The sequence below is a fragment of the Lagenorhynchus albirostris genome, chromosome 17 (genome assembly GCF_949774975.1).
Source record: "Lagenorhynchus albirostris chromosome 17, mLagAlb1.1, whole genome shotgun sequence".
Classification (NCBI taxonomy): Eukaryota; Metazoa; Chordata; class Mammalia; order Artiodactyla; family Delphinidae; genus Lagenorhynchus; species Lagenorhynchus albirostris.
The window spans coordinates 49,894,244-49,920,303 of record NC_083111.1 but is presented as its reverse complement, the minus strand read 5'-3'; positions in this window follow the sequence as shown (position 1 = coordinate 49,920,303).

Sequence of the window (26,060 nt, the reverse complement as noted above, 5' to 3'; positions counted from 1 at the left end):
TTTTCATATTTAAAACTTAAAACTCACCAACCTAAATACATACACTGTGACAATCAGAATAGCTCCGTAAGTTGATGAATAAAAATAGGAGTATACATCTGTTCTAATTGGCATTTCCATCTCAACTGACTCATTTCTGGGACCTGACACGCTGTGGTTTGCCAGTAGGTTCGCATGCCAGCGCTTGGGCCAAGGTGACATCACGTAACCTTTCTCTCCATGGAATCATCAGCACCGTCAGTTTGAACAGACGTCCAGAAATAGGTTAACAGATTTTCTTATGAAGACCCAGCAGAAAATCATATTATTTCCCATTGCTTGTTAACCTCAAAACATAATGATGCCTTTAATTATTTTGGGGGGAAAGGGTCACATTGATGGGCCCACACATTGGCTTGTTAGTTTTGGTTTTTTTTACCAGTGAATCAGTTGATGTGGAATTGTTGCTTCATTTAAGTAGCTATACGTCAACAAGGTATTTAAAAATACCAAGTATTCACACAGATCATCTCTCTCTCTCTACTTCATACACACACACACACACACACACACACACACACACACACACACTTAAAAGTTCTGTGTGTCTGTTTATGCATGTGTTTAAGAAAGAGATTTATTTCTGAGTGAGTTGAAGGTGTGAAATTCAGCTAAAGACGTCAAGCAAGTGGGGGGATGTTGGGTCTGCAGTCAAGGAGGGAGGTTCAGTGTGGTGATAAACGGCATAGCATCAACACTGAAGATTTGTCATTGAATAAAATCACAAATGGAAGAAAAAAGTGCCTTCACGAGTGTCATTATTCTAAATTTGATGTTTATTTCAAGTAAACGAATTGAGTTACTAACGTAGTGAGCATTCTTCTTTGGTTTTGTTTTTGGAGGGAGGGTTGTTTGTTTTTGTTTTTGCCTGGTCAGCATCCAATCTTATCTGGGGATCAGGTGGCATAATACCTCCCTTTTCTGGGTGAGCACACCTGCAGACTCCAATCTGTACCAATAAAAGTCAGTCCGGGGGCTTCTGTCATCAGGAAAGATCATCCACTTCCAGCCTCTAAGCTGGAAGACAATGAGCTGAAGCTGTTATTCAGTCTTATCTCCTCCATCCCTTGGGGAGAGCTTGCCTTGAGATGATGGTAACACAGAGGAAAAGAACAGAAAGAGACAGAGGGACGGCTTCCTGGCAGCATCATTTGGTCTATCTGATTAGGGTGCGCCTGAAGCTGAACTACCTCTGAACCTATTCAGTGTAATAAATAAACAAATAAATAAGAATAATGAATTTTTAACTACCCATAATCTTACTAAACCAGAAATAGCATACTTAATATTTTGGTGTTTTTCCTTGCAGTCTTTTACACAGATGCATACATACAACTGTATATATGTTTATATAACATATGGCCTCTTAACATTATATTATGAATATTTCCCATACATTTACAAAATTACTGGAAATATAATTTTCATAATTGCATTAAATTCTATCCTGTGAATATTTCAGAATGCATTTAATCTCTCAGCAACAGGAATAGTCAGCAATATTTATTGAGCATGTACTATGTACAGGGCACTGATGGTAAACTCTGGAGGGATACAGCAGTGAACGTTGTAGATATGGTATACATGGAGCTTATAATCTCTTGGTGAACATTTGGATTGTTTGCAATGTTCTACTATTTGAAGAACATCTTTCTACAAAAATATTTCCAGAAGCTTTTTAATAATTATTATGTAAGTCAGTAAGAAGTATAGTTTTTATTGCAAATATATACTTTCATATGTTTGTGTGAGAGAGAACTCACAGGCATACACAAATACATATATGTAAAATAACGAATAAAAATCTTTTAAAGTAATACCAATCCTTACTACATACAACGAACGTATTCTTATTTTTCTATTCTATTATAGTCTATTGTTTTTAAATTTCTTTTTCCAAATAACTGGTCTTGATCCACTACATTGATTTATTACTAATGAGTAAGGGACCCACAGTGAAAAACCCTACCTTAGAGCATAATGGAGCACCATGGTTTTCACTAGAGGATCTAATATGAGCTCTAGCACCTACTAAGCATCATACTCACTTATCAGCTATAGAAGAAGCATGAAGTTTTCTGAAAAAGGAAAAGACTCCAGCAAAATCTTAGAAAAGCTGCTGTTAGGAGGGGTTTTACCATCAACCAAAGAAGCCACCATAAGCAAATGTTCCACCATAAACAAATGTTATCTCCCAAAGCTGTTACGAATAATAGGATCTACTAAAGAGAGGCGCCTTAAGGGAGGAGTCCTTACTAAGAAGACCTTGATCACTAAGAGTTGGTGCCAGGAGCTTTCACCGTCCGGATCCTCCTTTGCCAAGAGCAGCTGAGCCAACCCTAACAGACAATTTGAGGTTAACAGGAACCATCCTTAAAACATGGCACAGGGTGGGCTTCCCTGGTGGCGCAGTGGTTGAGAGTCTGCCTGCCGATGCAGGGGACACGGGTTCGTGCCCCGGTCCGGGAAGATCCCACATGCAGCGGAGCGGCTGGGCCCGTGAGCCATGGCCGCTGAGCCTGCGCGTCCGGAGCCTGTGCTCCGCAACGGGAGAGGCCACAGCGGTGAGAGGCCCACGTACCGCAAAAAAAAAAAAAAAAAACATGACACAGAGTATCTGGATGGAGGGATTTTAATTCCCAGAGATCTTTAGCTTCCTTTCTCTTCACAGACATTGTATTTTTGAAATGAGGGCAATTGTTGAGGTTCTCAACACAGTTGTCACCAAGGAGGAAGAATAACAATTTTCTGCCTGGAAATCCAATAGGGTTAGAGGCCCAGAAAACCACAGGGACATAAGTTGTCAGCCTGTCGATTTCCTGCGGCCCAGAAAGGAGGGTATATAGGATGCAATTTTCAGTAGGAATCTCGCAGTGAATGCAATGGTGAGCGCAGTCCACTGTCCACATGTAGAAGAAGGTAGGGTAGTGGGTGGGTGAGGATACAGAAGTATATGGCAAGCTAAATATTTTAGAATTGAAGGCAAACAGATGAAGAGTATAGAGTCTCTCAAAGCAGACATCTAGAGTGACGAGCTACCCAGGTTTGCTAGGACTGTCTCAGTTTTAGCACTGAAAGCCTTGCATCCCAGGAAACCCCTCAGGCCCAAGAAAACTGGGGCAGTTGGTCATTCTGAGTTTGGATGCGGTTAGTTTGCAATTAACGAACAGTGTGACCTATTTACTCAGCATCTCTGAGTAATTTACTCAACATCTCTGGGCTTCAATTTCCTCATCTGTAATATGGGAATGATAGTGCTTACCCACCACCAATAAAAGGAGATCCTAAGTTCTGTTCCTGCACAGATGCAAGGACTTGCCTCAGAGCCAATTCTATTTGTAATAGCACCGGAGATAAAAATGCAGAATGCTGATTGGCAGTCTTTAGGTGGTGTGGGGTTAGAAGGATTGTAGTACTTGGGTTCTAGCACCCATGGCAGCCTTTTGCACCCCTGATAATTTAGGATTGATTTGGGCAGTACAAAAATGTCCTGGAACCCAAGGTTTCCCAAACAAGGGAAAAACAGAAGTTTGAAAAAGAAGATAAAGTTCATTATAACTTTTTACCTGGGTCCTGAAATATCTGTGACAAATATGCAAGCTATATAGTTTGTTTTTCCTTAAGAACAGAACAAAAATTGTGGATAATTTCATTAGATGTAGCCTGTCAAGTATAAAGAATGTGCTCTTACTCCAAGAGAGATATTATAGACAATTCACATTTTATTGCCTCTCTCATATTGGAGGTAGCTTCTTGCCTTGCTTGGGCTTGCAGGGTCAGCTGTTTTTATCTGAATTCACTCTCAGATTCATATGTTCCAACCAAGTTAAGGGCCCTTGTTTCCATTACTGATATAGGCCATGACTAAGCCACTGCATGTTTGTATTTTCACTTCTTACCACAAATTTTTCTATACAAAGACTATAAAAATGATTCAAAAGCAATCCAAACTTCCTAAAGTAATAAGAACATTCTCTCAAGGTCTTAGGCCCCATATTTTCAGAAGTATGGTTTGAGAGGGACTCTTTTAGGACAGTGTCAGAAGTTGTGGCATCGATTCAGGCATGGTTAGCAGTGTGAAATGTAAGCCATTAAACCAAGACTATAGCCAGGGAGAGGTCTGAGAAGATTTAATGAAGAGAAAAAGTGAACTTTATCAGCTCCTATGAGGGCCGAGAGACTTTCCAGAGAAGTGATACATAAATCTTAGGAAATTAATTAATTTCTTAAACAGTACCTGAGACAAGAAATAAAAAGAATAGGAATAAAATTTTAACATAAATACTGGGAGAACATTAACTTTAGGGAAAAACAAAATTTCACAATCAAGAAATTCCCAACTACAATACTTAAAGAAAAGGAACTCAAAGATAAATACCATATGATTTCACTCATATGTGGAATATAATCAACAAAACAAATGAACAAACAGAACAAGACTCATAGATACAGAGAACAGATTGGCGGTTGTCAGAGGGGAAGGGGTAGGGCAGTGGTTGAAATGGATGAAGGGAATCAATTGTACGGTGACCGATGGTAAGTAGACTTATTGCGATGATGGCTTTGTAGTGTATACAAATATTCAATGACTGTATTGTACACCTGAAACTAATATAATGTTATATACCAATTTTACCTCAGTAAAAGCAATTTTTTAAAAAAGGAAATCATCTTTTGTGCCTTATCCTATGTGCCAGGCACTGAATTAGCTGCTCTCCTTGCAAAAATTTTGCAAGATTGGTATTGGAAGCCACATTAAGTCTTAAGAGGACAAAAGAAAAAACTACTGAAGGTTACAAAGCTATTAAATGGCTGGTAGGCTTTGAACCCAAGTCCATCTGTCTCCAAAGTACATATATAATTCAAATCAGGAAAGATGAACTCTTTTCAAAAATTGATTTGCATAAGACTTTCATTTTTTAGGACTTAAATATGATGATTTAAAACTTGACTTCTTCCTTAACTTTTAAGCAAACGTCCCTTAGGCCCATCCTCAGACTGAGCACTCGTTCCTAGCACATAAATACCATTTTCCTAAAGGTTAGAGGCCACATCAGAATGGAGCATCACATCTTTGCCAATTAGTAAGTATCAACGCTGGGAACATTCAGCCTGGGTTTGCATCCCTTCTCTAATAGCTGTGAGACCTAAGCAAGTCACTTATTCTCTCCGAGCTTCAGTTTTCTCATCTGAAAAATGAGGATAATAATAGTATCTCTTTTTAGATGTGTTTGAAGATGAAATTAAATGGTATTAAAACAATTAGCCTAGTGCCTGGTGAATAGTAGGGTTTGTTTGTTTGTTTTGCGGTACACGGGCCTCTCACTGCCGTGGCCTCTCCCGTTGCGGAGCACAGGCTCCAGATGCGCAGGCTCAGCGTCCATGGCTCACGGGCCCAGCCGCTCCGCGGGATGTGGGATCTTCCCGGACCGGGGCACGAACCCGTGTGCCCTGGATCGGCCGGCGGACTCTCAACCAACTGCGCCACCAGGGAAGCCCAATGGTAGGGTTTTATCTGGACCAGTATATGTGGTCATCTACAGAGATACAGGAGTTAGATCACTTTTTAAAGCAATCTACAAATATCCTACATTGAAACAGAAATCCCCAGAATTAGTTCAGGTTGATTTAATGTCCCAGGAGTTGTGAGTAACTACTGAGGCTGCTCTGGCGTCTTACAAACCAGCGAAGCCTGTAGGGACTTAGATAATGATCACTTCATGTTGGGACTTGGGCACTTGTTGAGACAGATGCTAAAAGCTAATTACACCCACCTTAGCAGGCTGAGCTGGAAGGACAACACAGCAGCTGGCAAAAAGGGAATGCTGCTATGACTCTTCCACTGTCTGTGACTGGGGCCCCTGGGGCCTTGGCCTATTTAAGGATCAGAGTCACGCTATTTATCTTAGTCTGCATCTTGAAGAATATGCAATAATACATCCAGGCACTGTTCTAGGGACTGGGGATGCAAAGATGAATAAGACAAATAAAGACCATTCTCCTAAGCAGCTCCCATTTCAGTTAGAGATACAAATGACTAAAAAGTATGATTTTGAATACCGAAGTTACGAAGGAAGTGAAATAGGACATTGGAATAGAGAATGATGGAGGGGGGGTCTAGAGCCATCTTAGAAAGCAGATCTGAGGAATAACATCTGAGATGAGACCTCAGTACTTTAGAAAGTATGTGGTGATACAGGAAGAAAGGGAAGTGAACATTAAAAAAACGAATTACATAAAAACCACTACAAAAGCCCCTGGAATGGCTCAGAGATATTTATAGGATTGCAAAATTAATGCATTTAAATACATTCATAATGAAACATCTTATATCACAGATGGAAAGTTAACTATAATGATGAGTCCAGTCCTGAAGTATTTTGTCTGGACATAGCATTCTGTCTGTCTGCTTCTATTTCCTTCCATCTCTGTTAAAAACCAAAGTATTGTCCTCAAGTGAAAAGGACTTTTACATCTATAAGCCTCTGTATTCTCATCCTTAAATGGAAATAATAATGCCTCAGAGTTGTTCCATGGACTTGTGGTGAGGGCAAAAAGGGAAATTGTGTACAAAATACCTAGGCCAGAGTAAGTTGATCAACAATGGTAGCCATCTACAGAGCATATGCTTCCCATCCACCTGAAAGAAAACGACAAATTTGTGTGGCTTTGGATAACATGGGAGAAACTCAGAGCTATGATATGTTTTTTTTTTAATGTACCCATGTGGGACTTTTTTCATAAAAGTTTAAAAATCTGAAATCTTTATAATAACAGAAATATAAGAACAGGAAGGCCAAATAAGAAAAAGAAAAACAGAGTGGGTCAGGAAAGAATGAGGAGAATAAAAAATAGTGACATCAAGGCTCCAGGAAAAAAGTGTGCAAGCCCCAGAAGGATCTTGATGCTGCCTTGTCTTTCAGGGAAAGCACCATGTTCCTGAGTCATAGAATCTCACAGGACTTGTTCCTGAAAGAAACATCAAGGAGCCTTACTAGAAAAACTAACGGGTCTGGATTCATGATTTCCCATACACAACATTGCTCTCCATCTCCTTTGAATTAAATTAGTTTGTATGTTTTGTGAGCAGAAGCATCGCAGCAAAGCATTATGGGAGTTAGTTTTCATTGATTCCATTATGGGGGTTAGTTTTCATTGATTCCACAAACATCTGTTGAGCCAGCTATTATTATAATTATTATTATCATTTTACTGTTATTATTATTATGTGTCCGGTATCATGAAGGGCTCTGAAGTTGGGAGGGTTGGAATTCACTCTCACCACACCAGGGCAAGTGCCTCTGGGTGTGTATTCCTGATGGGATAAAATCGGCTTACACAGGGCTTGTGCACAAGTTCCCAAGTGAATGGTGAATTAAAAGAAATGGAATATTAAACCATTGCTGTAAATAGTGAATTAACGTATTCCCTATGGAGTGTGAAAAGGAGAGTGAGAAGCCTGGCTAATTCTCAGCCTCCCAAAGGAGCTCCGACAAAACTAGTCAGTTATCTAACAACTTAACATTTTTCAATGCTGTTTAACATTCAACGACTGTAAAAGGAAAAGTCAGCCCTGGCTACTACTAAGTAAAACTAACAGACCACTATCGAAAAAGATGTATGGTTTTAGCATCATCAAACATGCATTTCCAACAAAAATAAAAATCAAATGGAAAGAAAGAAATGCTATTTGGGGCTTAGCAAATACTTTGGTATCATCTATAATTCACATTACAAAACCTTTAAAAACATAGAGCAAAGCAAAAAGCAAAACCTCCACTCAGTAGTGAAATCAATATAGCGTATACCGTTTCAACATTGTGCGTTACAAATACCTCGGCTTTCTTTCCGATGGTTTCAGCGTTTGCATTTTAAACGGTTGTGTTTTCAACCTGAGCCAGAGTTATGCATCTTTTTCCAAATTAGTCTTTGGTAAACTTCAATTTCCCATCACTGCCACTTGTTTTGCTCAAATAAATCTAAACTCAGGTAACTACTTAAAAATAAACCTTTTGGGGGGAGGGGGTAGAACCTTATGTGCAAAACATGTAACAGAAAGTTTCATTCAGGTTTGAATGAGGGAGTCATATACACAAAAGCCTAATAGCTTTATTTATAACTAAGTCACTTTCATAGAACTTTAGAACAGAAATTAAAATTCTATGCATCAAGCGCAACAGGAGATTTAACCATATGGTATTTCGCTTGGTCTTTAACAGTGGTGTAGGTACTGTTATTCCCACTTTACAAACTGACAAAACTGACAAGCTGAGTGCTTAAGTAAATTTCCCAGGTCATTTATCGGGAATTCAAATCTATGTCTGCCTGGCTCCAAAATCTATGTATATTAGACAATATCATGCCACTCATATTACACGGCCCCCTTTCAATCTTCCCCATGCAATGACACTATGGCACAAACCGAATCATACCCTATTGTCTATCTAATTTCTCTAGAACTAAAGAATTGGAACGTTCTCTAGAAATAATCTGATTAAGCACTTGATATCAGATAAAATTATGGCATTTATCTTCAGTGCTCAAAAGTGATAGTAATATCACTGAAATTTTCAATCATGTAGATTCTTTTTCTAAAGTGTAGAAACCTTTTATTTCAAAAGCTAGGTGATTACATATAATTAATATGATAATTTTGGAAGAGGACTTTAATAACACATTTTTAAAGGAAATATATATATATTTATATATGTATATTATATATATACATATATAAATATATAATACATATAAATATATATTTATATATATAAATATTTTATATATGTGTATATATATATATATGTATATAAACAGATCTATGAGAGAAAGGAAGCATAATGAAAAACACCCCCGAATACAACTTCCGGAGCAATGTTCATCTGTGTGAATGCGATCCCCCCTCCCACTTCCCAAAGGATAACTCAAGAATACAATGGAAATTGTGCTCTCTCGAGTTAGACAATACAGCAGCCCAGGATTAACCACTCCAGGCAAAAGGAAAGGCAAGTGAAAGCGTGGAGAGGTGACTCTAAGCAGAATGATGAGTCTGAAACACCTGTAGAGAGAAGAGAAAAATGCAGCTGTACCAGACAGCTCAAATTACCAAGCTTAGATTTTGCTAGCAGATCTCAATGTGTTTTTCTCCAAAAGAGACGTGACAGATAACATTCTCGTTCACGACACACTCCTATGGGCATACCACAGCTCGAAGAAGCCCAACACGATAATAATTCACAATCACCTTTTCTAATATCTAACTATCAGCACATTAAGAAAGGTAGTTGCTTGCAGAAGGTTGCAGCCTACCTAAGACAGGCCTCAGGTTATGTGCAATTCCCCAAGAATTACTTGTAACACTCTACCTTTCATTTCTGCTCAAGAAATCACCTCAGATGCAAGAGAGACGGACAAACTATGGAGAATCGATCTGCTCTGATTCATACTGAAAAAATAAATGCTTCACAAACTCCTGCACTTTATTATGAGCAATAAATTACATGAGACACACCTAAATGTGACTGCACCCACATAGCTGATTGCAACACACCAGGATGTCGACTCCACATCAGACAGCTTTACGGCAAGTAGTACAGTTCCGAGCAGAATTCTAAGTGTGTTTGTAGAAAGGGAATTACATGATGCAATTCATGTTTTAGAAAGTCCCCTTTAACAATAGTGAAGAGGATAATGTATATCATGTCTCAGTCCCAGCCTGACATTCCAACCACCATGCACACAGCCATTGACCAATAGACATGAACCACAGATCGTCCTCGTATGTTCCTCACATGATCACCCGCTGACCTAGTTCTACTCAACTCTAAATTCTTCACTCATCCCCCAACTTTGAACCCTATCTTTGGCACTTTGACCTCGGTATTTGGACTCTCCGATATCTAACTGTCCACATTCCCCAATAGACTCATATTTCAATGTGCCTAGTTACTCCCTTCATTTCTAGACCACCTTTTGCTGGAGAGTTTGTGCTGGTCTTGCCTTCTCATACTCAATTCCCACTACTGTCCCCTTGATGGAAATCCCAACTGGGTCAGTCCCAGGTCCCCTCTAAGGAAGTGGCTATAAATGATGAGATAGGGGAAATAGAAACTGGAGGCAAAACAAACAAAAAACTAGTGAGAGCAAAATTACAAGAATTCAAATCAGAGACAATGGGGGAATAAACTAAACTTGGAAATGTGACACTACACAGAAAAGGGCTGAGCTGATAATGACTAATGCCTTGCTGAGAAATGAATTGTGAAAGTGTACTGAAGCAGTAACTTAGGCAAATATATACTACATACTCACAGAGAATAAATAACATAAAATGAACTCTTGGTATTAACTCTAATCCCCCCACATTTGGGAACTTACTGAAAAACAACAACAAAAAACTCTTAGCCACACATGCCTTTAAAATATGATTCTGAAATAGTCTTTTTTTATCTTGCTTGCTTCCATGAGAAAGAACAATTCCTGGTTTCAGGGCTTTCTCAGTCATTGTAGAAAATTCTTACTGTATGCAATTGCTCAAGTTCAAACTCTAAGCACATACTCTTAGAGGTCACAAATCGACCTCAGTGTGTTTTATAGGGTTATTTTTTCTCAGCTCAAATTGTGTCTTAAAAGGCGTCATAACTTGATGGGTGTTGTGCTTGGTGGCAATAAAGACACCAATATCATACTTGCAGCCTGCTTCACACTTTTATAGGACCCTCCTGGTCCCTGTTTACATTTATGTTATTTGCTTGGCTCCTGTATGCATTTCAGTTTACTATCTCCAATATTATTTTCAGAGCTTTATCTCTATATCTTTCCATCTGCTACTACTCAGACCTAGACATTATGGGATTTAAAATGCCTTCACGCTCCTCCAATACTCAATCTCCAAAGCTGTCTGCTGCTGTCTTTTATCTATCTTTTATCTTTTCTCTCCCCGGCCTCCTCTTTCCTCCCTCTCCCTCCATTTCTCCCTCCCTTGTTCCTTCCCACAGCTTATTCAAGGACTATAATGAGCACTACCTGGAAAGTACCCCTCATGGTAGCAAACCCAGGACCCCACCTTGCTCGCTGGGTTACACTATAAGGTACCAGATCCCCAATAGGGTCCTGACCAACAAACTCACCAAAGGACACAATTCAGTAATTTCATGGCCTCCCACCTACAAAGCCTGAATGAAACTATTTTCCAAAGAGGCTAATTCACTACAGCATTTGAAAAACCTTTCACCCAACTCAATTTGTTTGTAAACCATGTGACTGTGCAGGATTAGCCACGTTTGTAATCAAGCATCTAATCTCATCATATCCCATGTACACCATCAGCATCACAAATTGTTTATATTATTTATCTTCGGACAGAACCTAATTTTTTAAATGTATCTCTCAACTTGAGGAAAAGAAAATGTAGCAGCACTAATAATATTTTTAGTTTGGGTGAGGGTGAAATGGACACAGCTCACTCTGGCATTTACCCTCCTCTCCCGGTAACAGAGGTAATCGTCATAAAAATCAAAATTAATAAACTGTAGTTGCAAACCTAATGACTAGTCAGCAGCACATTAATTTCCCTATACGCCAAACTAACCGTATTGTTCATCTGTTGGTGACTCTGAATGAAATGGGTTGCATTAAGCGACCATCTGCTCCGTTTAAGTGGAATTAAGACAAGAAGCTGCCAGTTTATAGTCGGTGTGACTTAAACTTATGTAACAGAAGGTAAATGATCTTTCATTTGGAAGGACGGAACAGAATATTCTCTTCGATGAATTAACTTAAATTAATGCTTTTTCCATAGCAATTCAAGTCGTAGTTTTCATTTGTCTCCAATGGACATCATGAAGGCTGAATGTTCACTCTTTGGGGATTTGAACATTGGATTGTTGCATTTCATCACTCTTCCATGCTTCAACGTTATAAGAAGCAGCAGACATTATATAAAGCTTTCTAGGCCAGTTGGGTTATTCAATAATTATTTTTAATTTCTGTTCTGTGCAGACTCTTGATGGCATCTTGTTTATACAGCTTCTTGCTGACTGGATACCTTAGGGGATTCTTTTGATCCTTTCATAGCAGAAGTGAGGCTCTTCCCAATTTTTAACATGAACGGCCATCCTCCTGCGAGCTCACTAAACAGATTGTCAGTAGTCATTCTGGCAGAGGTGGAACGTAAAGGCACTAGGAACTAGCTGGAACCAAACAGAGAGCGCTCAGAATCAATACAACACTGGACAAGATGTGCTGTTGTTCACAAGGCATTTTTCCATGAGAGCCAACAAATTATTAGATGCTTTATGTATGTACACACAGACCTTCATTATTAATATGGTTTTATTTCTTAACTAGTTATAATTTTTCTAGAGCTTTAAAAATTATGTCTTTTTCCACTTTTATGGGTAATTCCCTATTACTGCCTGCAAGAGTAATCAAATTATTTTTATCACTTCTTCCAGGTCATTAAAAAGGACAGCCAGCGTACGTGGCCTCATAATAATTATCCCACTAACTTTCCCCTAGACACCTTCCTGCTGTCCCAATTCACAGCAGCACCATCTTTCATTATGGTTTTTGTGCCTTGCCCCCCGTACCATCCATTCTCCACACAGCAGTTCCCAGCAATCTTTTAAAGCATGTCACTCCTCAGTTTAAAACCCTTTATGGGCCTCCCATTATACTCAGGAAAAAGTCCAAAATTTTTAAACCCTTCTCAAGGGCCCTCCATGACCTTGTTCCTACCCAAGTCTCCAGCCTCACATTGTACCAGTTTCCTTCTCATCTAATAGTCTAGGCACCTTGGCCTCCCATTTGCTTTTAAAACATGTCAAAATCTACTTCCCCTGAGCATCTTTACACGTACATGGGGAATGCCAACTGCATCCTAAAGCTTAAGCTTCATTTTACATGTATTTCCTCCTTTTTCCTCTGAATTTTATCCTAACATGTGACGCCATTTAGGTAATTATTTGCCTACTGTCTCCCCAGTTTTACTGTGAACTCCATAAGGGCAGACCTGTGTTCATCCTGTTTACGACTATAGCCTCTTCTACACATCGTAGGCACTTGATGAATATTTATGGAACGGATAAGTTTTTCAAGAATAAGTTGACATCTGAATCACTTAGCATTTTATTGTAGTTTTTTTAAAGGTAAAGAATACATTGCTTGCACGGTCGTAGTGTCAAAAGTTTCACTTCAGAAAAACATAGCTCTTTCTCCTTTTCAGTCCTCTCAGTAGAATGTACCACCGCCCCCCCCCCCCAAATTGACACTACATAGAGAATACGTTTGTGGCACAAAACCGTGAAAGTTTCAAGTTTTGGTCATACAATGAAGGGACAGTTTCATTTTCCCTGTCATCTGCTCACACACGTGATAGGTTCTGCTAGGTCATTTTTCATCTCTCATGAGATTACAAAAGATGTAATAGTTTGTGCAGTCTTTGAGCATAGAAATACTGAGTTAAACAGGACTGCATCCAGTGATAAACTAGTAAATGTTAAACAGCCAGAGCTGGGTACAGGGAGAGGAGAGCTGTGACTTGTAGCACTTGCTAGTTTCCCGGATGTAAATGCTCCCACCCTGGCTAATTTCAAACTGTGTTTAATAACGGACTTGCAAGACTCCTGAAAATGTAACAATTGGCTCTTACAAGCCCATAGGAGCATCTCTAGCACATCACTGGCTGTGACTCTGTAAAATTACCCTTCTTTCACACGTGCCCACGCACCCCCACACACACACACAATTGCATAGGATACAAAATAAATTTAATTCACTTGCGAAAGATAATGTTCTTGTGATATAACATAGAAGATGAAAAAAGAAAAATAACTTGTAGCTTATTCTGTCAGTTTACTGTGATAAAGTTTATTTGTAATCATTTGATTTCTCCAACCTATTTCCATCTAGTGTCTGCCCCAAAGCAATTTCACAGCTGAGACCCCATGTGTTTCACTTTATTCTACACTTTAAAGTAGTCCAATTGCAAGTGTTAACTATCACAATAACACTCTCTTCCTAGTTACTGGGAACAATGGCTGACCCTTCTCTAGCCTCCCCCGACTGACTGTCCACTCTAGGTCATTTTTCGTGGAGGATACCTGGGTGTTTACCATGAGCCACTTGCTGGACTGATGGACTCTGGGGATTCTGACAGACAAAGCCACGAGGTTCAAGGAGCTCACAGCCAGGTAAGGAGATGGGCAAGGACAATTGCAGGCAGGAAATCCTAGGGCAGAGGTAACCACAGGGGCCTAGAGAATACACAGAATGAGCATGTAACACCACCAACATTGAAGAAGCCAACATTGAAGCTGGATTTTAAGGTTGAATAGGAATTGACTATGGAAAAAAGGAGGGGAAAGGCATGCCAAGAAGAAGGAAGAGCAAGGGCAGAATTATGTTTGGGGAAGGTGCAGCAGTCATGATGAACATAACTGAAGCACAGAGTGTGGGAGGAGGGAGGAGGAGTCCTGAGGCTACAGAGACAGGCGCCAGTACAGGCCGGGCTTCTAGGATCCTGGTGTGCCATGCAAAGGAACTTGGCTTTTAACCTGAAAATAATGCAACAGGGAGAATTTAAGACTTTCAAATAGGTGAGTGATGGGCTTGATGCTTTAGAAAGATTATTTGGGCCACAGTGAGGACACTGGATTGGAGTGAGGTGAGAAGGAGGTGGAGACCACCTGTTAGGGCCATGCCCTCAGCCCAGTAATCGGCTTTCCTTCCGTCACTGTTTTCCCCTGAGTTCTCCGTTCTTCTGGATTCTCTGTAGCTGCCAAGTTGCTTCTTTTTATGTTGAAGGAAACTGCTGCCACTCTCTTGTCTCCTTTGGTCCCTAATTCTCTTTCAGGCCCACTTTCTCTAAAAATTACTCAACACGACTCAGCATTTTGCATAATAAACTTCAGAGAGGAAAAAGGCACAGGCTTCACAAAGTACAAGATGCCCAGCACGAACTTAAGTTTCACCAAGGGAGTATCACGGCTGTTTCAGTTTTCTATAGCTAGTGCATGAAACAAGCCAAATTTCGTGGTGTCGGACTACAACAATCATTATTGTCTCTCACAGTTCTGAGGGTTGCCTGCATTCAGCTAGTCAGTGTAGTTCCAGTCTTCATGCTGTTGCAGTCAAATGGCTGGAGTAGAGGCACCTCTGAGGCCTCCTTACCCACATGTCTGATGGTTGCTACTGACTTGTTGGTTGGGATCTTTTTTTTTCCTCTAGAATACACACATGCTGTTACTGGGGTGCCTGACACCCATGCCATTGGCCCTTTCCTGCTATGAATGCCCAATTTGTGTTTGTGGTACTTTGTCCACGGAACATGCAACACCCTCCGACTGCCATGTCCTCTCCCTTCTTATGGCACCTCCATCCAAGTTGAATACCGGCCTAGACATAAATCTTGAGTTATAAATCAGCAAGCAGGAACAGGCCTTAGAGAATCAGCCCCACACTAGAATGTGACCATGTGCACTTGAGAGCACTCATGAAGCCCCCCATGCGTTTTGCAGTGTGCTCAAAGGGTATGTCACCCGCAGTCCCACCCCAGCCAGCCGACCACAGCTCTGTTCTCAGGAGGAAGGCAGCGAGGTTGGGATCTTGATAGGAGCTGTCAACTAGGCCTCTCTATGTGGCCCAGGCTTCCTCAGAACATGGTGCTGGATTCCAAAGTGAGTGTCCCAAGAGAGAAAGTCAAGCCTTTTCCAGCCTAGACTAGATCTCACAGAGAGTCACTTCCGCCACATGGTATTCTTTAAAAGTGGGTCTCTATGGCCACTCCACAGGGCAAGGGAATAAGTGTTCACTTCTTGACAGGAAAAGTGTCAAAGAATTTACAGATGTGTTTTAAAATCATCACAATCATTTCATATGTTTGACCAATGCAAGAGATATCCATTCTCGTTTTGGTGCACCAGGCAGGAAGTGAAAAAATATAACCATAACCAACAATTTCTAGAATACATTGAAAGGGAGCAAAACTTGCCATATATGCCCTCCGATAGAGGTTCAAGTCTTAAGAGACTTGACTGAAAGATAAAGACGTAAGCAAAACCTGAGGAAAATAGATTCATGTGCCAACGGGAGATGGGGAGTGGGGTAGGAGATGTGAAGAGAAAAAAGTGACTCTTCAAAGTGGGGCAGTTTCACTTTCAGTGCCACCTGGGCTGACAGTATCACTCCTAAAATGGAGATGCAGCTCAGAAGAGGAAGGGGTACCATGAGATTTTGCACTCAGCACTCAAATTCTATAGAGAGCCCACTCTAGCCCTCTGCCCACCACCACCTCCTAGAACAGTGCCAAATTCCCTTCCCAGTTGCTCCAGACCAGCAACACTTAGCGTTCTGGAGGTCACTGACTGAAATGAAGTTCTAATGAAAGTTTTGAACCTTCTCCCCAGAAAATAAGTTATACAGTCACTAGAGCCCTTTGGTTGCAAGTCACAGAACCACTTTTGATTGCACAGACAAAAATAATTTATGGAAGCATATGGGGAATTCACAGATACAGAGGAGAGGCTGACAAATTGACTAAAAATTAGGAACCAAGCAGTTCTAAAGGGTCCCAATTATAGGAACTGCTCAGGCCCCTCTGCTACAATGAACAAATACCAAATGAGTTCAGTCTTGTATTACCTGGTGCATTATTCAGATTAGAAAATGTGATAGTTTAATTAGTTTCACATGGGTCATATGCCTAGACGTGGGCTGGATATGTGTAGTGCACCTTCATTAATAGCCTACCAGAGTGTTTCCAATGAGGAAGAAGTTATACACCAAAAGGATATAACTCATCAATGGGGGTGATGTTATTACTAAAAGAATGTGGAATGCAGCAGACCAGAGTACCAAAAAAACTAATGTTTCAACTACTCATAAATACAAAATTCTACATATAATTTTGGAAGGTTCACAGACCTTCTGAAACCCATACATGTATCTTCTGGGATTCCAGTACCCACCAGGTCAAGAACCCTTAATATAAACATAACCATTGAATATTCTTGGTTATCACTTTGCTGAATGCATAGACTACTGAGGTATTCTGGAGAAAATAAAGTGGTGGCTTTTCTCCCTATCTCCTCCCACCCCTCCCAAGCGCAAGAGCCTGGGTGGTCCACACCCTTCTGAAGGAGGAAGATGGCGTTGAACTGCTGGCAAGACTTTACTGTAGCCCTGCATGTTACAAGAAAAGGGCTCAAATTCTGCAACAACAAGAAATGGGTTTGAAGCCCATTGCTGTAATCTCAAACCAAGAGAACTTCTTTGAGTTTCAGGTCTTTGCCCTTAAATTTCCCTACTTGCCTCAACATTTATTATGTGGTTCGTGTAATTATCTCAGAATATATTTTGTAAACTATAAAGTTAGGAATAAGTTTTAGATATAATCTGTATATCTATATGGATATAGATCAATAGATGATAGATATAGATAGATAGATGATAGATAGATAGATAGATAGATAGATGATAGATAATTTCAGTGGTTGTCAAGTCTGTTTAATAACAGAAACATCTGGGAATGTTTTTAATTCAAATACTCAGGTTCCTTCCCAGACGTATTAAATCAAAATCTCTAGGGGTGGGTTATATATGAAGACATATATGAAAGCATCTCACAGTACTCTTCAGTTAGCTAGATTTGGGGTCCCACCATATTTCAAATCAGAATTATTCATTGTGATCTGCTGTTCATTGATAACTCTGAAAAAAGTCAATATTACTAGTTGTGAGACTATCTAGATTTTGACTAGGTAAAGAAATATACTATTAACTTATTCTGTACCATAAGATATAGACAATCATATAGAGTCAGGGACTCCAACAGCCCCACTGAGGAAGTGCCCGTATAGCAATAACTGGCTTAGAACAAATTCTACTCTCATTTATATGCTAAGAATCATTAAAGTAAGATTTTACAGCTCGTGATCATTTAAACACCATCAATTTGTGAGTATGGCTGTTTCCACCACTTCAAAAACTTTGCGGAGAAGTCTATAGCTTCCTGCAGTCCTTTAATATGGAGATGATGTAATGTATTCTTCAGCTGCAGAACAATGAGATAAATTAATTAGAATGTAAAATACAAAATAATGGTGCCAGGCTTAGCTCTAACAACGTTTTTTAACATCGGAGGTAGTTTTTTTTTTTTTTTTGCGGTACTCGGGCCTCTCACTGCTGTGGCCTCTCCCGTTGCGGAGCACAGGCTCCAAACGCACAGGCTCAGAGGCCATGGGTCACAGGCGCAGCCGCTCCGCGGCATGTGGAATCTTCCCGGACCGGGGCACGAATCCGTGTCCCCTGCATTGGCAGGTGGACTCTCAACCACTGCGCCACCAGGGAAGCCCCGGTTTCTCGTCGTGCGTATTAAGTTTTCTTCCTGAAGGCGGTGTTGACTTCAGTTCTATTTTCCTGAGAAAGTAAAGGCAGCATGTTTCCACTGAGTGCTCTGCCTGGGTGGCTGCCTCCGGAGAGGAGAACCAACTCCTTCCTTGCTGACATCTGCTAGACAGAAGGCCATCTTCAAAATGCCAATGTGGAGTCAGGAATACCGTAAATCGGGAGGCTGATCCTTGAATTAATCAATACAAATGTTTCGAGTTTGAACATTTTAAACAAACTGACTACAAATGTAAACTGAGAAATGAAGATACCTCTTTGCGTAATTAGGCTATCTCCCCTTACAGGTTTAGGTACAAAAGACAGCCCTCAGTGCTGCACCATGCAGCACCGGGACCCCTTCATCACAGATTAGAAAGAGTTCAGTCTCTCCTCCTCCCTGATCTCCCTCTCCTGAATGTTCAAAAAGCCCCCCAGACTGCTTTCTAGAATCCAAAGTTCCATCTGATCTAACCTTAAGTCACATGGAAGCCAAGCTCCCTTCGGGCTGATGGAAGCTCAGCGTGAAGTTTGGGTTTCTCCAGAAGTTAACATAATGCTGTTTGTGTCACCGTCACCTAGACAGCACGTTGGCCCCTGATGTTATCACCAATTGCTGATGCTGTCACCACTACAAGAGCTCATAGTCACCACCTATAGAGACTTAAAGGGCCACTCCTGGTGGTTTTGACACTGTTGTTAGACCCTTGAAGCTAGAGGATTCTACCGCCTCTACCATAAGCTGGTTGCTCTAAGTTAGTGGTTCTCAACCTTTACCTTTGATCAGAGTGACCTGGAGGACTTATTAAAATACAAAATGCTAATCCCCACCCTCAGAGATGCTGATTTGGTAGGTCTGGAGGGGGACCTTAGAACACGCATTTCTAACAAGCTCCTAGGTAATTCTAACGTTGCTGTTCCAGGGACCACACTTCCCCAGAACAGCAGCCTCAGACAAGCCCCTTCCCAAGACTGTCTGAAGCAATTCTCCATTTGTTTCTGGTGTTGCTTCTCCAAGGGTATAAATCCTGGCTGGTTCACCCCAAAGCAAGCAGCTGAGCGAGCTACCCCTGTGGCAGAGACTCCTGACAGGACTGCACTAGCGCTTCTTAGAGTGAGAGAGGAAGAGCCTTCTCTGGCCTGGGTTCCTTGCCTTGCAGTTTTAGAATCTGCTACTCAGACACTTCCCCAGCACTCAAGTCTGCCAACTGGATGCAGGTATACATAGGTTCTGGTGTCTACTGCCTCACTGGCCCCAGAAGAATCATTGTGCTTGAACCATCTATCTCGTTACCCAAGCCAGTCCTCTAGTTTTAAGTCTTTTTACCTTCTCCAGTAATTTTATCTCATAATTTTATCCGTGAAGTTTCTATACCTACTCTAGCACTAGACCTTACTCGGGACCAACAACTCTGCCTCAGTAGGTTTTTATAACACTTTTTTGTGACATCTCAATCCTTTCTGTCCTACAGGGAACCTGGGTTCCTGTTGCAATTTAGTTCACCCCTGTCTTAGCAAACTTTGAGCTCCAAGTTTGAGATGCTGGAAAGAGACCAAGGGTGGCTAAGGGCTTCTAATAAATTTTATCTCTTTAGGTGATAATCTGTAATCAATACAGTATCTTTTTTGTGGAGACACATGTGCATGTACATACACACAAACACACACACGGGAAAAAAGAAATTACAGAACAAAGAAAAAACATGCAGGGTTTTCCTTTGTAACGAGATTGCTGTACACCCTGGCAGTCCCATGCATCATAGTGGATTGGGCATCAAGTTATAGAGGAATCAATAGTTGTCGGTTGTATAACATATCCCAAGCCCTGACACTTAGTAATAAGCATCGTGATGACATCACAAATATGAACATCCTTACCAAGTAGATAAGTAGACAGGTAAACCTTTTTTTATGATTGTTGACCTTTGTTATTTCAGCATGGTGTTTTATTATATATACACCCCTAGTAGGCTTGGAAATAAATATTAATAATAACAGAAGCCTTGCATTCTGGCCAACATTTCCTTATTTGATACGTATAGAGTTTTAAATGCGTTACAAAGGCAAAATTTGTTCAAGGTTATTCACTACCAATGTTTACTCTGTAAAGTGCCTTGAGGCATTCTCAGCGTAAAGGGTATTATATAAAATGTTACTTTCTGTTCTTGTCGCTCATCTAATAGAATACCTTCTGGTATGGCTTAAGGTAAGAATAAATCACTCATCATCATCTTTCACAGGTAAACAGCAATGAGGTAGAAAATTAAAAATTAATAAAGTATAAGAGTTTTCTATTGTAGATAAAAATCGTATTTGTATTTAATAATTGAAACATCTTAAATGCAAGATTAAAATCTCATCGATAATTTTTTAAAAATATTTTGAGTAGTAAGCCTTGGTTTTGTTTTCGTGCTACTGTACAATTAGTACTCAATTATGCATAGGTTGTGCTTCTACAAATTTTTTTCTTCCGTGAAGTACAATACCTATAATGCACAAAATAATAATGTGGAGTTCAACGAGGCATCACAAAGGGAAGATCTATATAACTATAACCCAGGCCAATGGAGACTGTCAAGATAGGGGGATTATTCTGCAAGTCAACAGACATTGCCTGCACCCCCAAAGCTTCCTACCCATCCACCTCTGAGCACTAACCCCAGTCTTCTAGGGATAACTGCTATCCTGACCTATACAGCCATCACCACTCTCTGACTGTTTTCAGATGACCATCTGAGCTTGCATCCCCTAAACCCTAGGGTATAGCTTTGCCTCCTTTTCGAACTTTATATAAATGGAATTACACACCATGTGTTCTTCTGTTTCTGGCTTCCTTCACTTATCACTCTGCGATGCATCTATGATGAGTATGTAGATATAATTCATTCATTCTCATTGCCGTAAAGTATTCCACCATATGAAGTAACACAATTTATATATGCATTCTAGTGTGGATGGACATTTGAGCTGTTCACAGTTTGAGACTGTGAAACACTGTGGGTGTTTGGAGCAATATATTTTTCAGTAAATCAATAACAGAAATGTTGTACAACACTTCCCAACGGCAGACCCTCAGTGTTGAGCTCTAATGAGGCTAGCACAAATGTGAACATCATTACTAAGTATATAAGTAGACAGGCAGTCCCTGTACATAATTCTTGTCACAAACTTGCTAACATTTCTGTTGAGTTATACCTGGACGAGGAATTTCTAAGTCATAGGGCGTGTGTGTCTTCAACTTCCCATCGTTTATGCCAAAGTGTCATATTAATATGTATCTTCACCAGCATTAAATAAACGTTCCAGTTGCTCTCCATCCAGGTCTCAGCTCAGATTTTATTTCCTTTAAGCATCCATTCTTGGCCTTTCTAGTTAAAGTAGTTGTCTAGTTAAAGTACTCCACACACCCCCATGCCCCTTACTCTTTTGTCCATTACTCTAACTTATTTTCTTCCTGCCACTTCCCACTATCTGAAATCACCTTATTTTTTCCGGCTCTCCTCCACTGGGAGGCAAGCTCCATGAAAGAGGGACTGTACCTTGCTAGTGTCTGGCACATAATGTCTGGAACATAATAGACTCTTGATAAATATTTGTTGAGTGAACAGTCGGGAACTTCCTGTATTTAGTAAATACGCACAGTAATGCCGGTAGAAAAGGTTTTACAGAATATAAACTTCTCAGTCCTTTTTGAATAAAAGTTTCACGCTCCATGTAATGTGTTTAATAGCCAGTGTTCAGGAAAATAATTGTCCATTTAGATTTTCCTGTAATACGGCCATCATGACATGTGTTGAATAATTTTTCTTTTCTCATGAACACAGTGGACACGAGCATTTCACATCCACTGTGAGAAAACAGATGCCTGTAAATCAAGGCTTCCTATGTTTTTGAAGTACAGTCCATAATAATCAATTGACGAGCCTGCTATAAATAATAATGCATGGTTTCTCAAAGAACCTAGCATGGAAGTGATTAAGAAGCTATAGGCCTGTGATTTTTTGATATCTATGGAATCATTCAACCAACTTTATTGTCTTGTTTTTAGCTTGAATGAAGGTTCATGAATCTTTAATGTGCATCCAGCCTCTATGGAATGGAGAAGTAGTAGTGTGTGACTTTGGGAATATGCTCAGCCCTATCCTTGCATTTCTACTGTAAAGCCACGGTGACAAACACCCAGGGAGGTAGCCAACCGTGAGCTTCTTCTGTGTCCAGAGCCATCCTCAAGTGAATCCAAATACTTGAGGCAGGCAATGAGGTATTAGACTATATTTTCACAAATACAACACACACACACACACACACACACACACACACACACACTAAATGGGCTATCCCCAAATACTCAACTAATGCGACTAAGGATCAGAGAGGGATGTTTATGTTCTAAGTTCTTGACTGGTCCATGGTTTCTTTTTTTAAGGAAAGCTGACCTTGTGACCTAACTACTCTGGCTACAGTGAATTGCAACAAGGATGGGTAACAGATGCAAGGCTGGCAACGGACATGTGAAAGGCATGAGACCTCTGCTAACAGAGCTGCTATACCTGGGAAAGTCACCAACTAAATAAATCAGGTTATCTGTATTGTAGAGTTTAAATGCAGGGCGTGTGTAGCGTTCGAGGGAGATGGGGAAAACACGACAGACTGTGATTTTAGTTACATAACTTGGGAACTATAAATCACAGTTGTATTTCCTCTATAATCCTGCAAATACTAAAATTATTCATGAGGATGGAAAATAAAAATGGATAAAAACTATGAGCATTATCTCATGCAGAGATCTCCTAATCTCTGATTTAAGGCTTTGTGCAACTTTCTCCCGGACAATGACAAAAATATCAGTGGAGAGGAAAGGCGGAGCAGACAGAAATCGAGAGAAAAGGCAGGAAGCACAGGTACGAGACAGTACAAGCTATTAGGTGGTGGAAACCATAAGTAAGCAAAAATCAGTAGGTAACAAGTAGGAGAAAGGAGAATACTAGTTGTAAGGACTACAGAGGTTGTGACTGAGAATAAAAAAGCAGAGTCATAGTGGTGAAATATTAAGTAACAATACTGCTAAAGAGACAAAAACTATCACTAGAATCACAATGACTCACAAAAGTTCTTACCATTTCTGTAACGCCTGATCGTGAGGCTGCAGTGTTTATTGGTCTTCCCTTCATTAAAAATTTCTTGTACTCAATAACCACCTGAGGTAGGAATTCAAAATCTACTACCACCAACCCCCAAAATTTTCTGATCTAGGAGCCTGGGGGCATGACCTAGGAATCTTCATTTTATGTATCTGAGCCTGATATTTCAATGAATTGCCCCTTAAGAAACATTAACCTATCCTGAAGTTGTATATGTTCCTCGAAACTGGAAAGAAAAATCTGCCTAAAATAGATCCCACGTGTGACTTTAATTTTGCAAAGATAACCCAGAGTTGGAGCATTTAAAACACATTGCTGTGTTAGTTTTGTGATTATTTTCACATTAAATCTTATGCTAGAACTGTAACATTTCAAGTATTTCAAGTTAGGTCCCTCCCCATCTCAATCTCCATGGACAATATCGGACTTGTCTCCCTCTGTTCCCTCGAAGAGCTCTGCTCCAGGCAAATTCACTGATTCCCAAACACAGATCAATATTTTTTATGTCTGAACCCACTCATATTCCCATCTACCCTATCTCCACTTAGGAGAATAGTGAGGAAGGAGCTGTAGGGTTGGCCTGTGTGGAATACGGGGTAAGGAGAGTGTTGGGTCCCACATGACTGAGTTTGGGGGTTGGAATGGAAATTAGAACTTCCTGCTAGAGACAGGCCAACAGGCCAACAATCAAGACAATAGTCAAGTCAATATCTACTGGTAAATACTGAGTTTGAAGACTGGAGAGAGTAAATCCAAAACCAGCGCAGAAGCTGGAGTCAGGAATCAAGGCAGAGTCTCAGAGCTAGAAGGATAGAACCGGCAGAAACAGAGTCTAAGTACCAAGAAGTCTAGTCAGATGGCACAGGCACCACTGGGTGGTTGTGACTTAAATTCTTGGGCTGATGAATACATGGTGAATGGATGATTCAGGCCAGAGTAACGACCCTTGTGTATTAAATCATCTCCTAACAACCTACTTAAAAGTCTCAGATCCTTGTAGGGCTAGATGTTTGCCAAGATAATCTTTGCCCTGGTACTGGTACTGTTTGTGGGCAGAGTTTCTTTATGCCATTTGACTGGTAAGTAACATCTGCCTGTAGATTGGTGTCTCAAAATCTTCTTCTGTAAAATGGGAATTATATTAGTAGCTAATCTATAAATTAGTGAGGATTAGAAGAACTAATACAGGAAATTAGATCATGTATATGTGCCTGGCACTTAGCAAACACCTCAAAATTATTGATTCCTGCTGCTGCCATTGTTGTTTAATTGTCATTGTTGCTATAATTGACTATTATTTATGTACAGTCAGTTATCTTGACAACTTCTTTTTTTTTTTTTTTTTGCGGTACGCGGGCCTCTCACTGTTGTGGCCTCTCCTGTTGCGGAGCACAGGCTCCAGATGCACAAGGTCAGCGGCCATGGCTGATGGGCCCAGCCGCTCCGCGGCATGTGGGATCTTCTGGGACCCGGCCACGAACCTGTGTCCCCTGCATCGGCAGGCGGACTCTCAACCACTGCGCCACCAGGGAAGCCCCGACATCTTCTTTATGCTAGATCTCTTGATACTGACTTCTTGCCAAGACTATGTCACGTGTTGCTGGCTGTTTCCCTCTAGATGCTATATTACAGACTGAACTCTCTCCCAGCAATTTCCATGTCTGATCCTGGCGTTTGATCTATACTATGGTCTGAATGTTTGTGTCCCTCAAAATTCATATGTCGAAATCCTAAAGCCTAATGTGATGGTATTGGAGGTGGGGTCTCTGGGAGGTGATTAGGTCATGAAGGTGTAGCTCTCATGAGTGAGATGAATACCCTTATACAAGAGGCCCAAGAGAGAGCTCCCTCACCCTTTCCAACATATGAGGATACAATGAGAAGTCTGCAACCAGAAGAGGACCCTCACCCGACCATGCTGGCACCCCGATCTCAGAATTTTCAGCCTCTCAAACTGTAAGAAATAAATTTCTGTTGTTTATAAGCTACCTAGTATGTGGCATTTTGTTTTAACAGCACAACCTAAGACAACCCACTACTTACTACTTCCTGAGAGTGTTACCTGTCCTACCAGGTAATAGGCCATTCCTACTCACGTCCCCAGATAATACAAATTCCTTCTCCCTTATGAGGCATTTTTGAAGCCCTAACTGAAATACTTCCTTCTTCGGAAAGCCTTACACACCCTAAAGGGTTCTCCCCACTCTCCGGAATGCCTGCTATATGTAGACTGAATAATTAATCTGCCAATTAAGTACTTACTGCCTTGTGAAATCTTTTCAATGAGTCTCTCAAGTTGTTATTTAAATCATGTATTATTATTTAATTTATCACACATCTGTCTTGTGTACCAAATAAGATAATACCCTCCTTAATGATAGCAACTATATCTTATGCATCTTTGTACGCCCTACAGCTAAGCACCATGTTTTGCACAGAGCTCAATAAATACATTTGATTTGAAATGCTTAAGTTAGAATACCATAAAAGACTACGCCA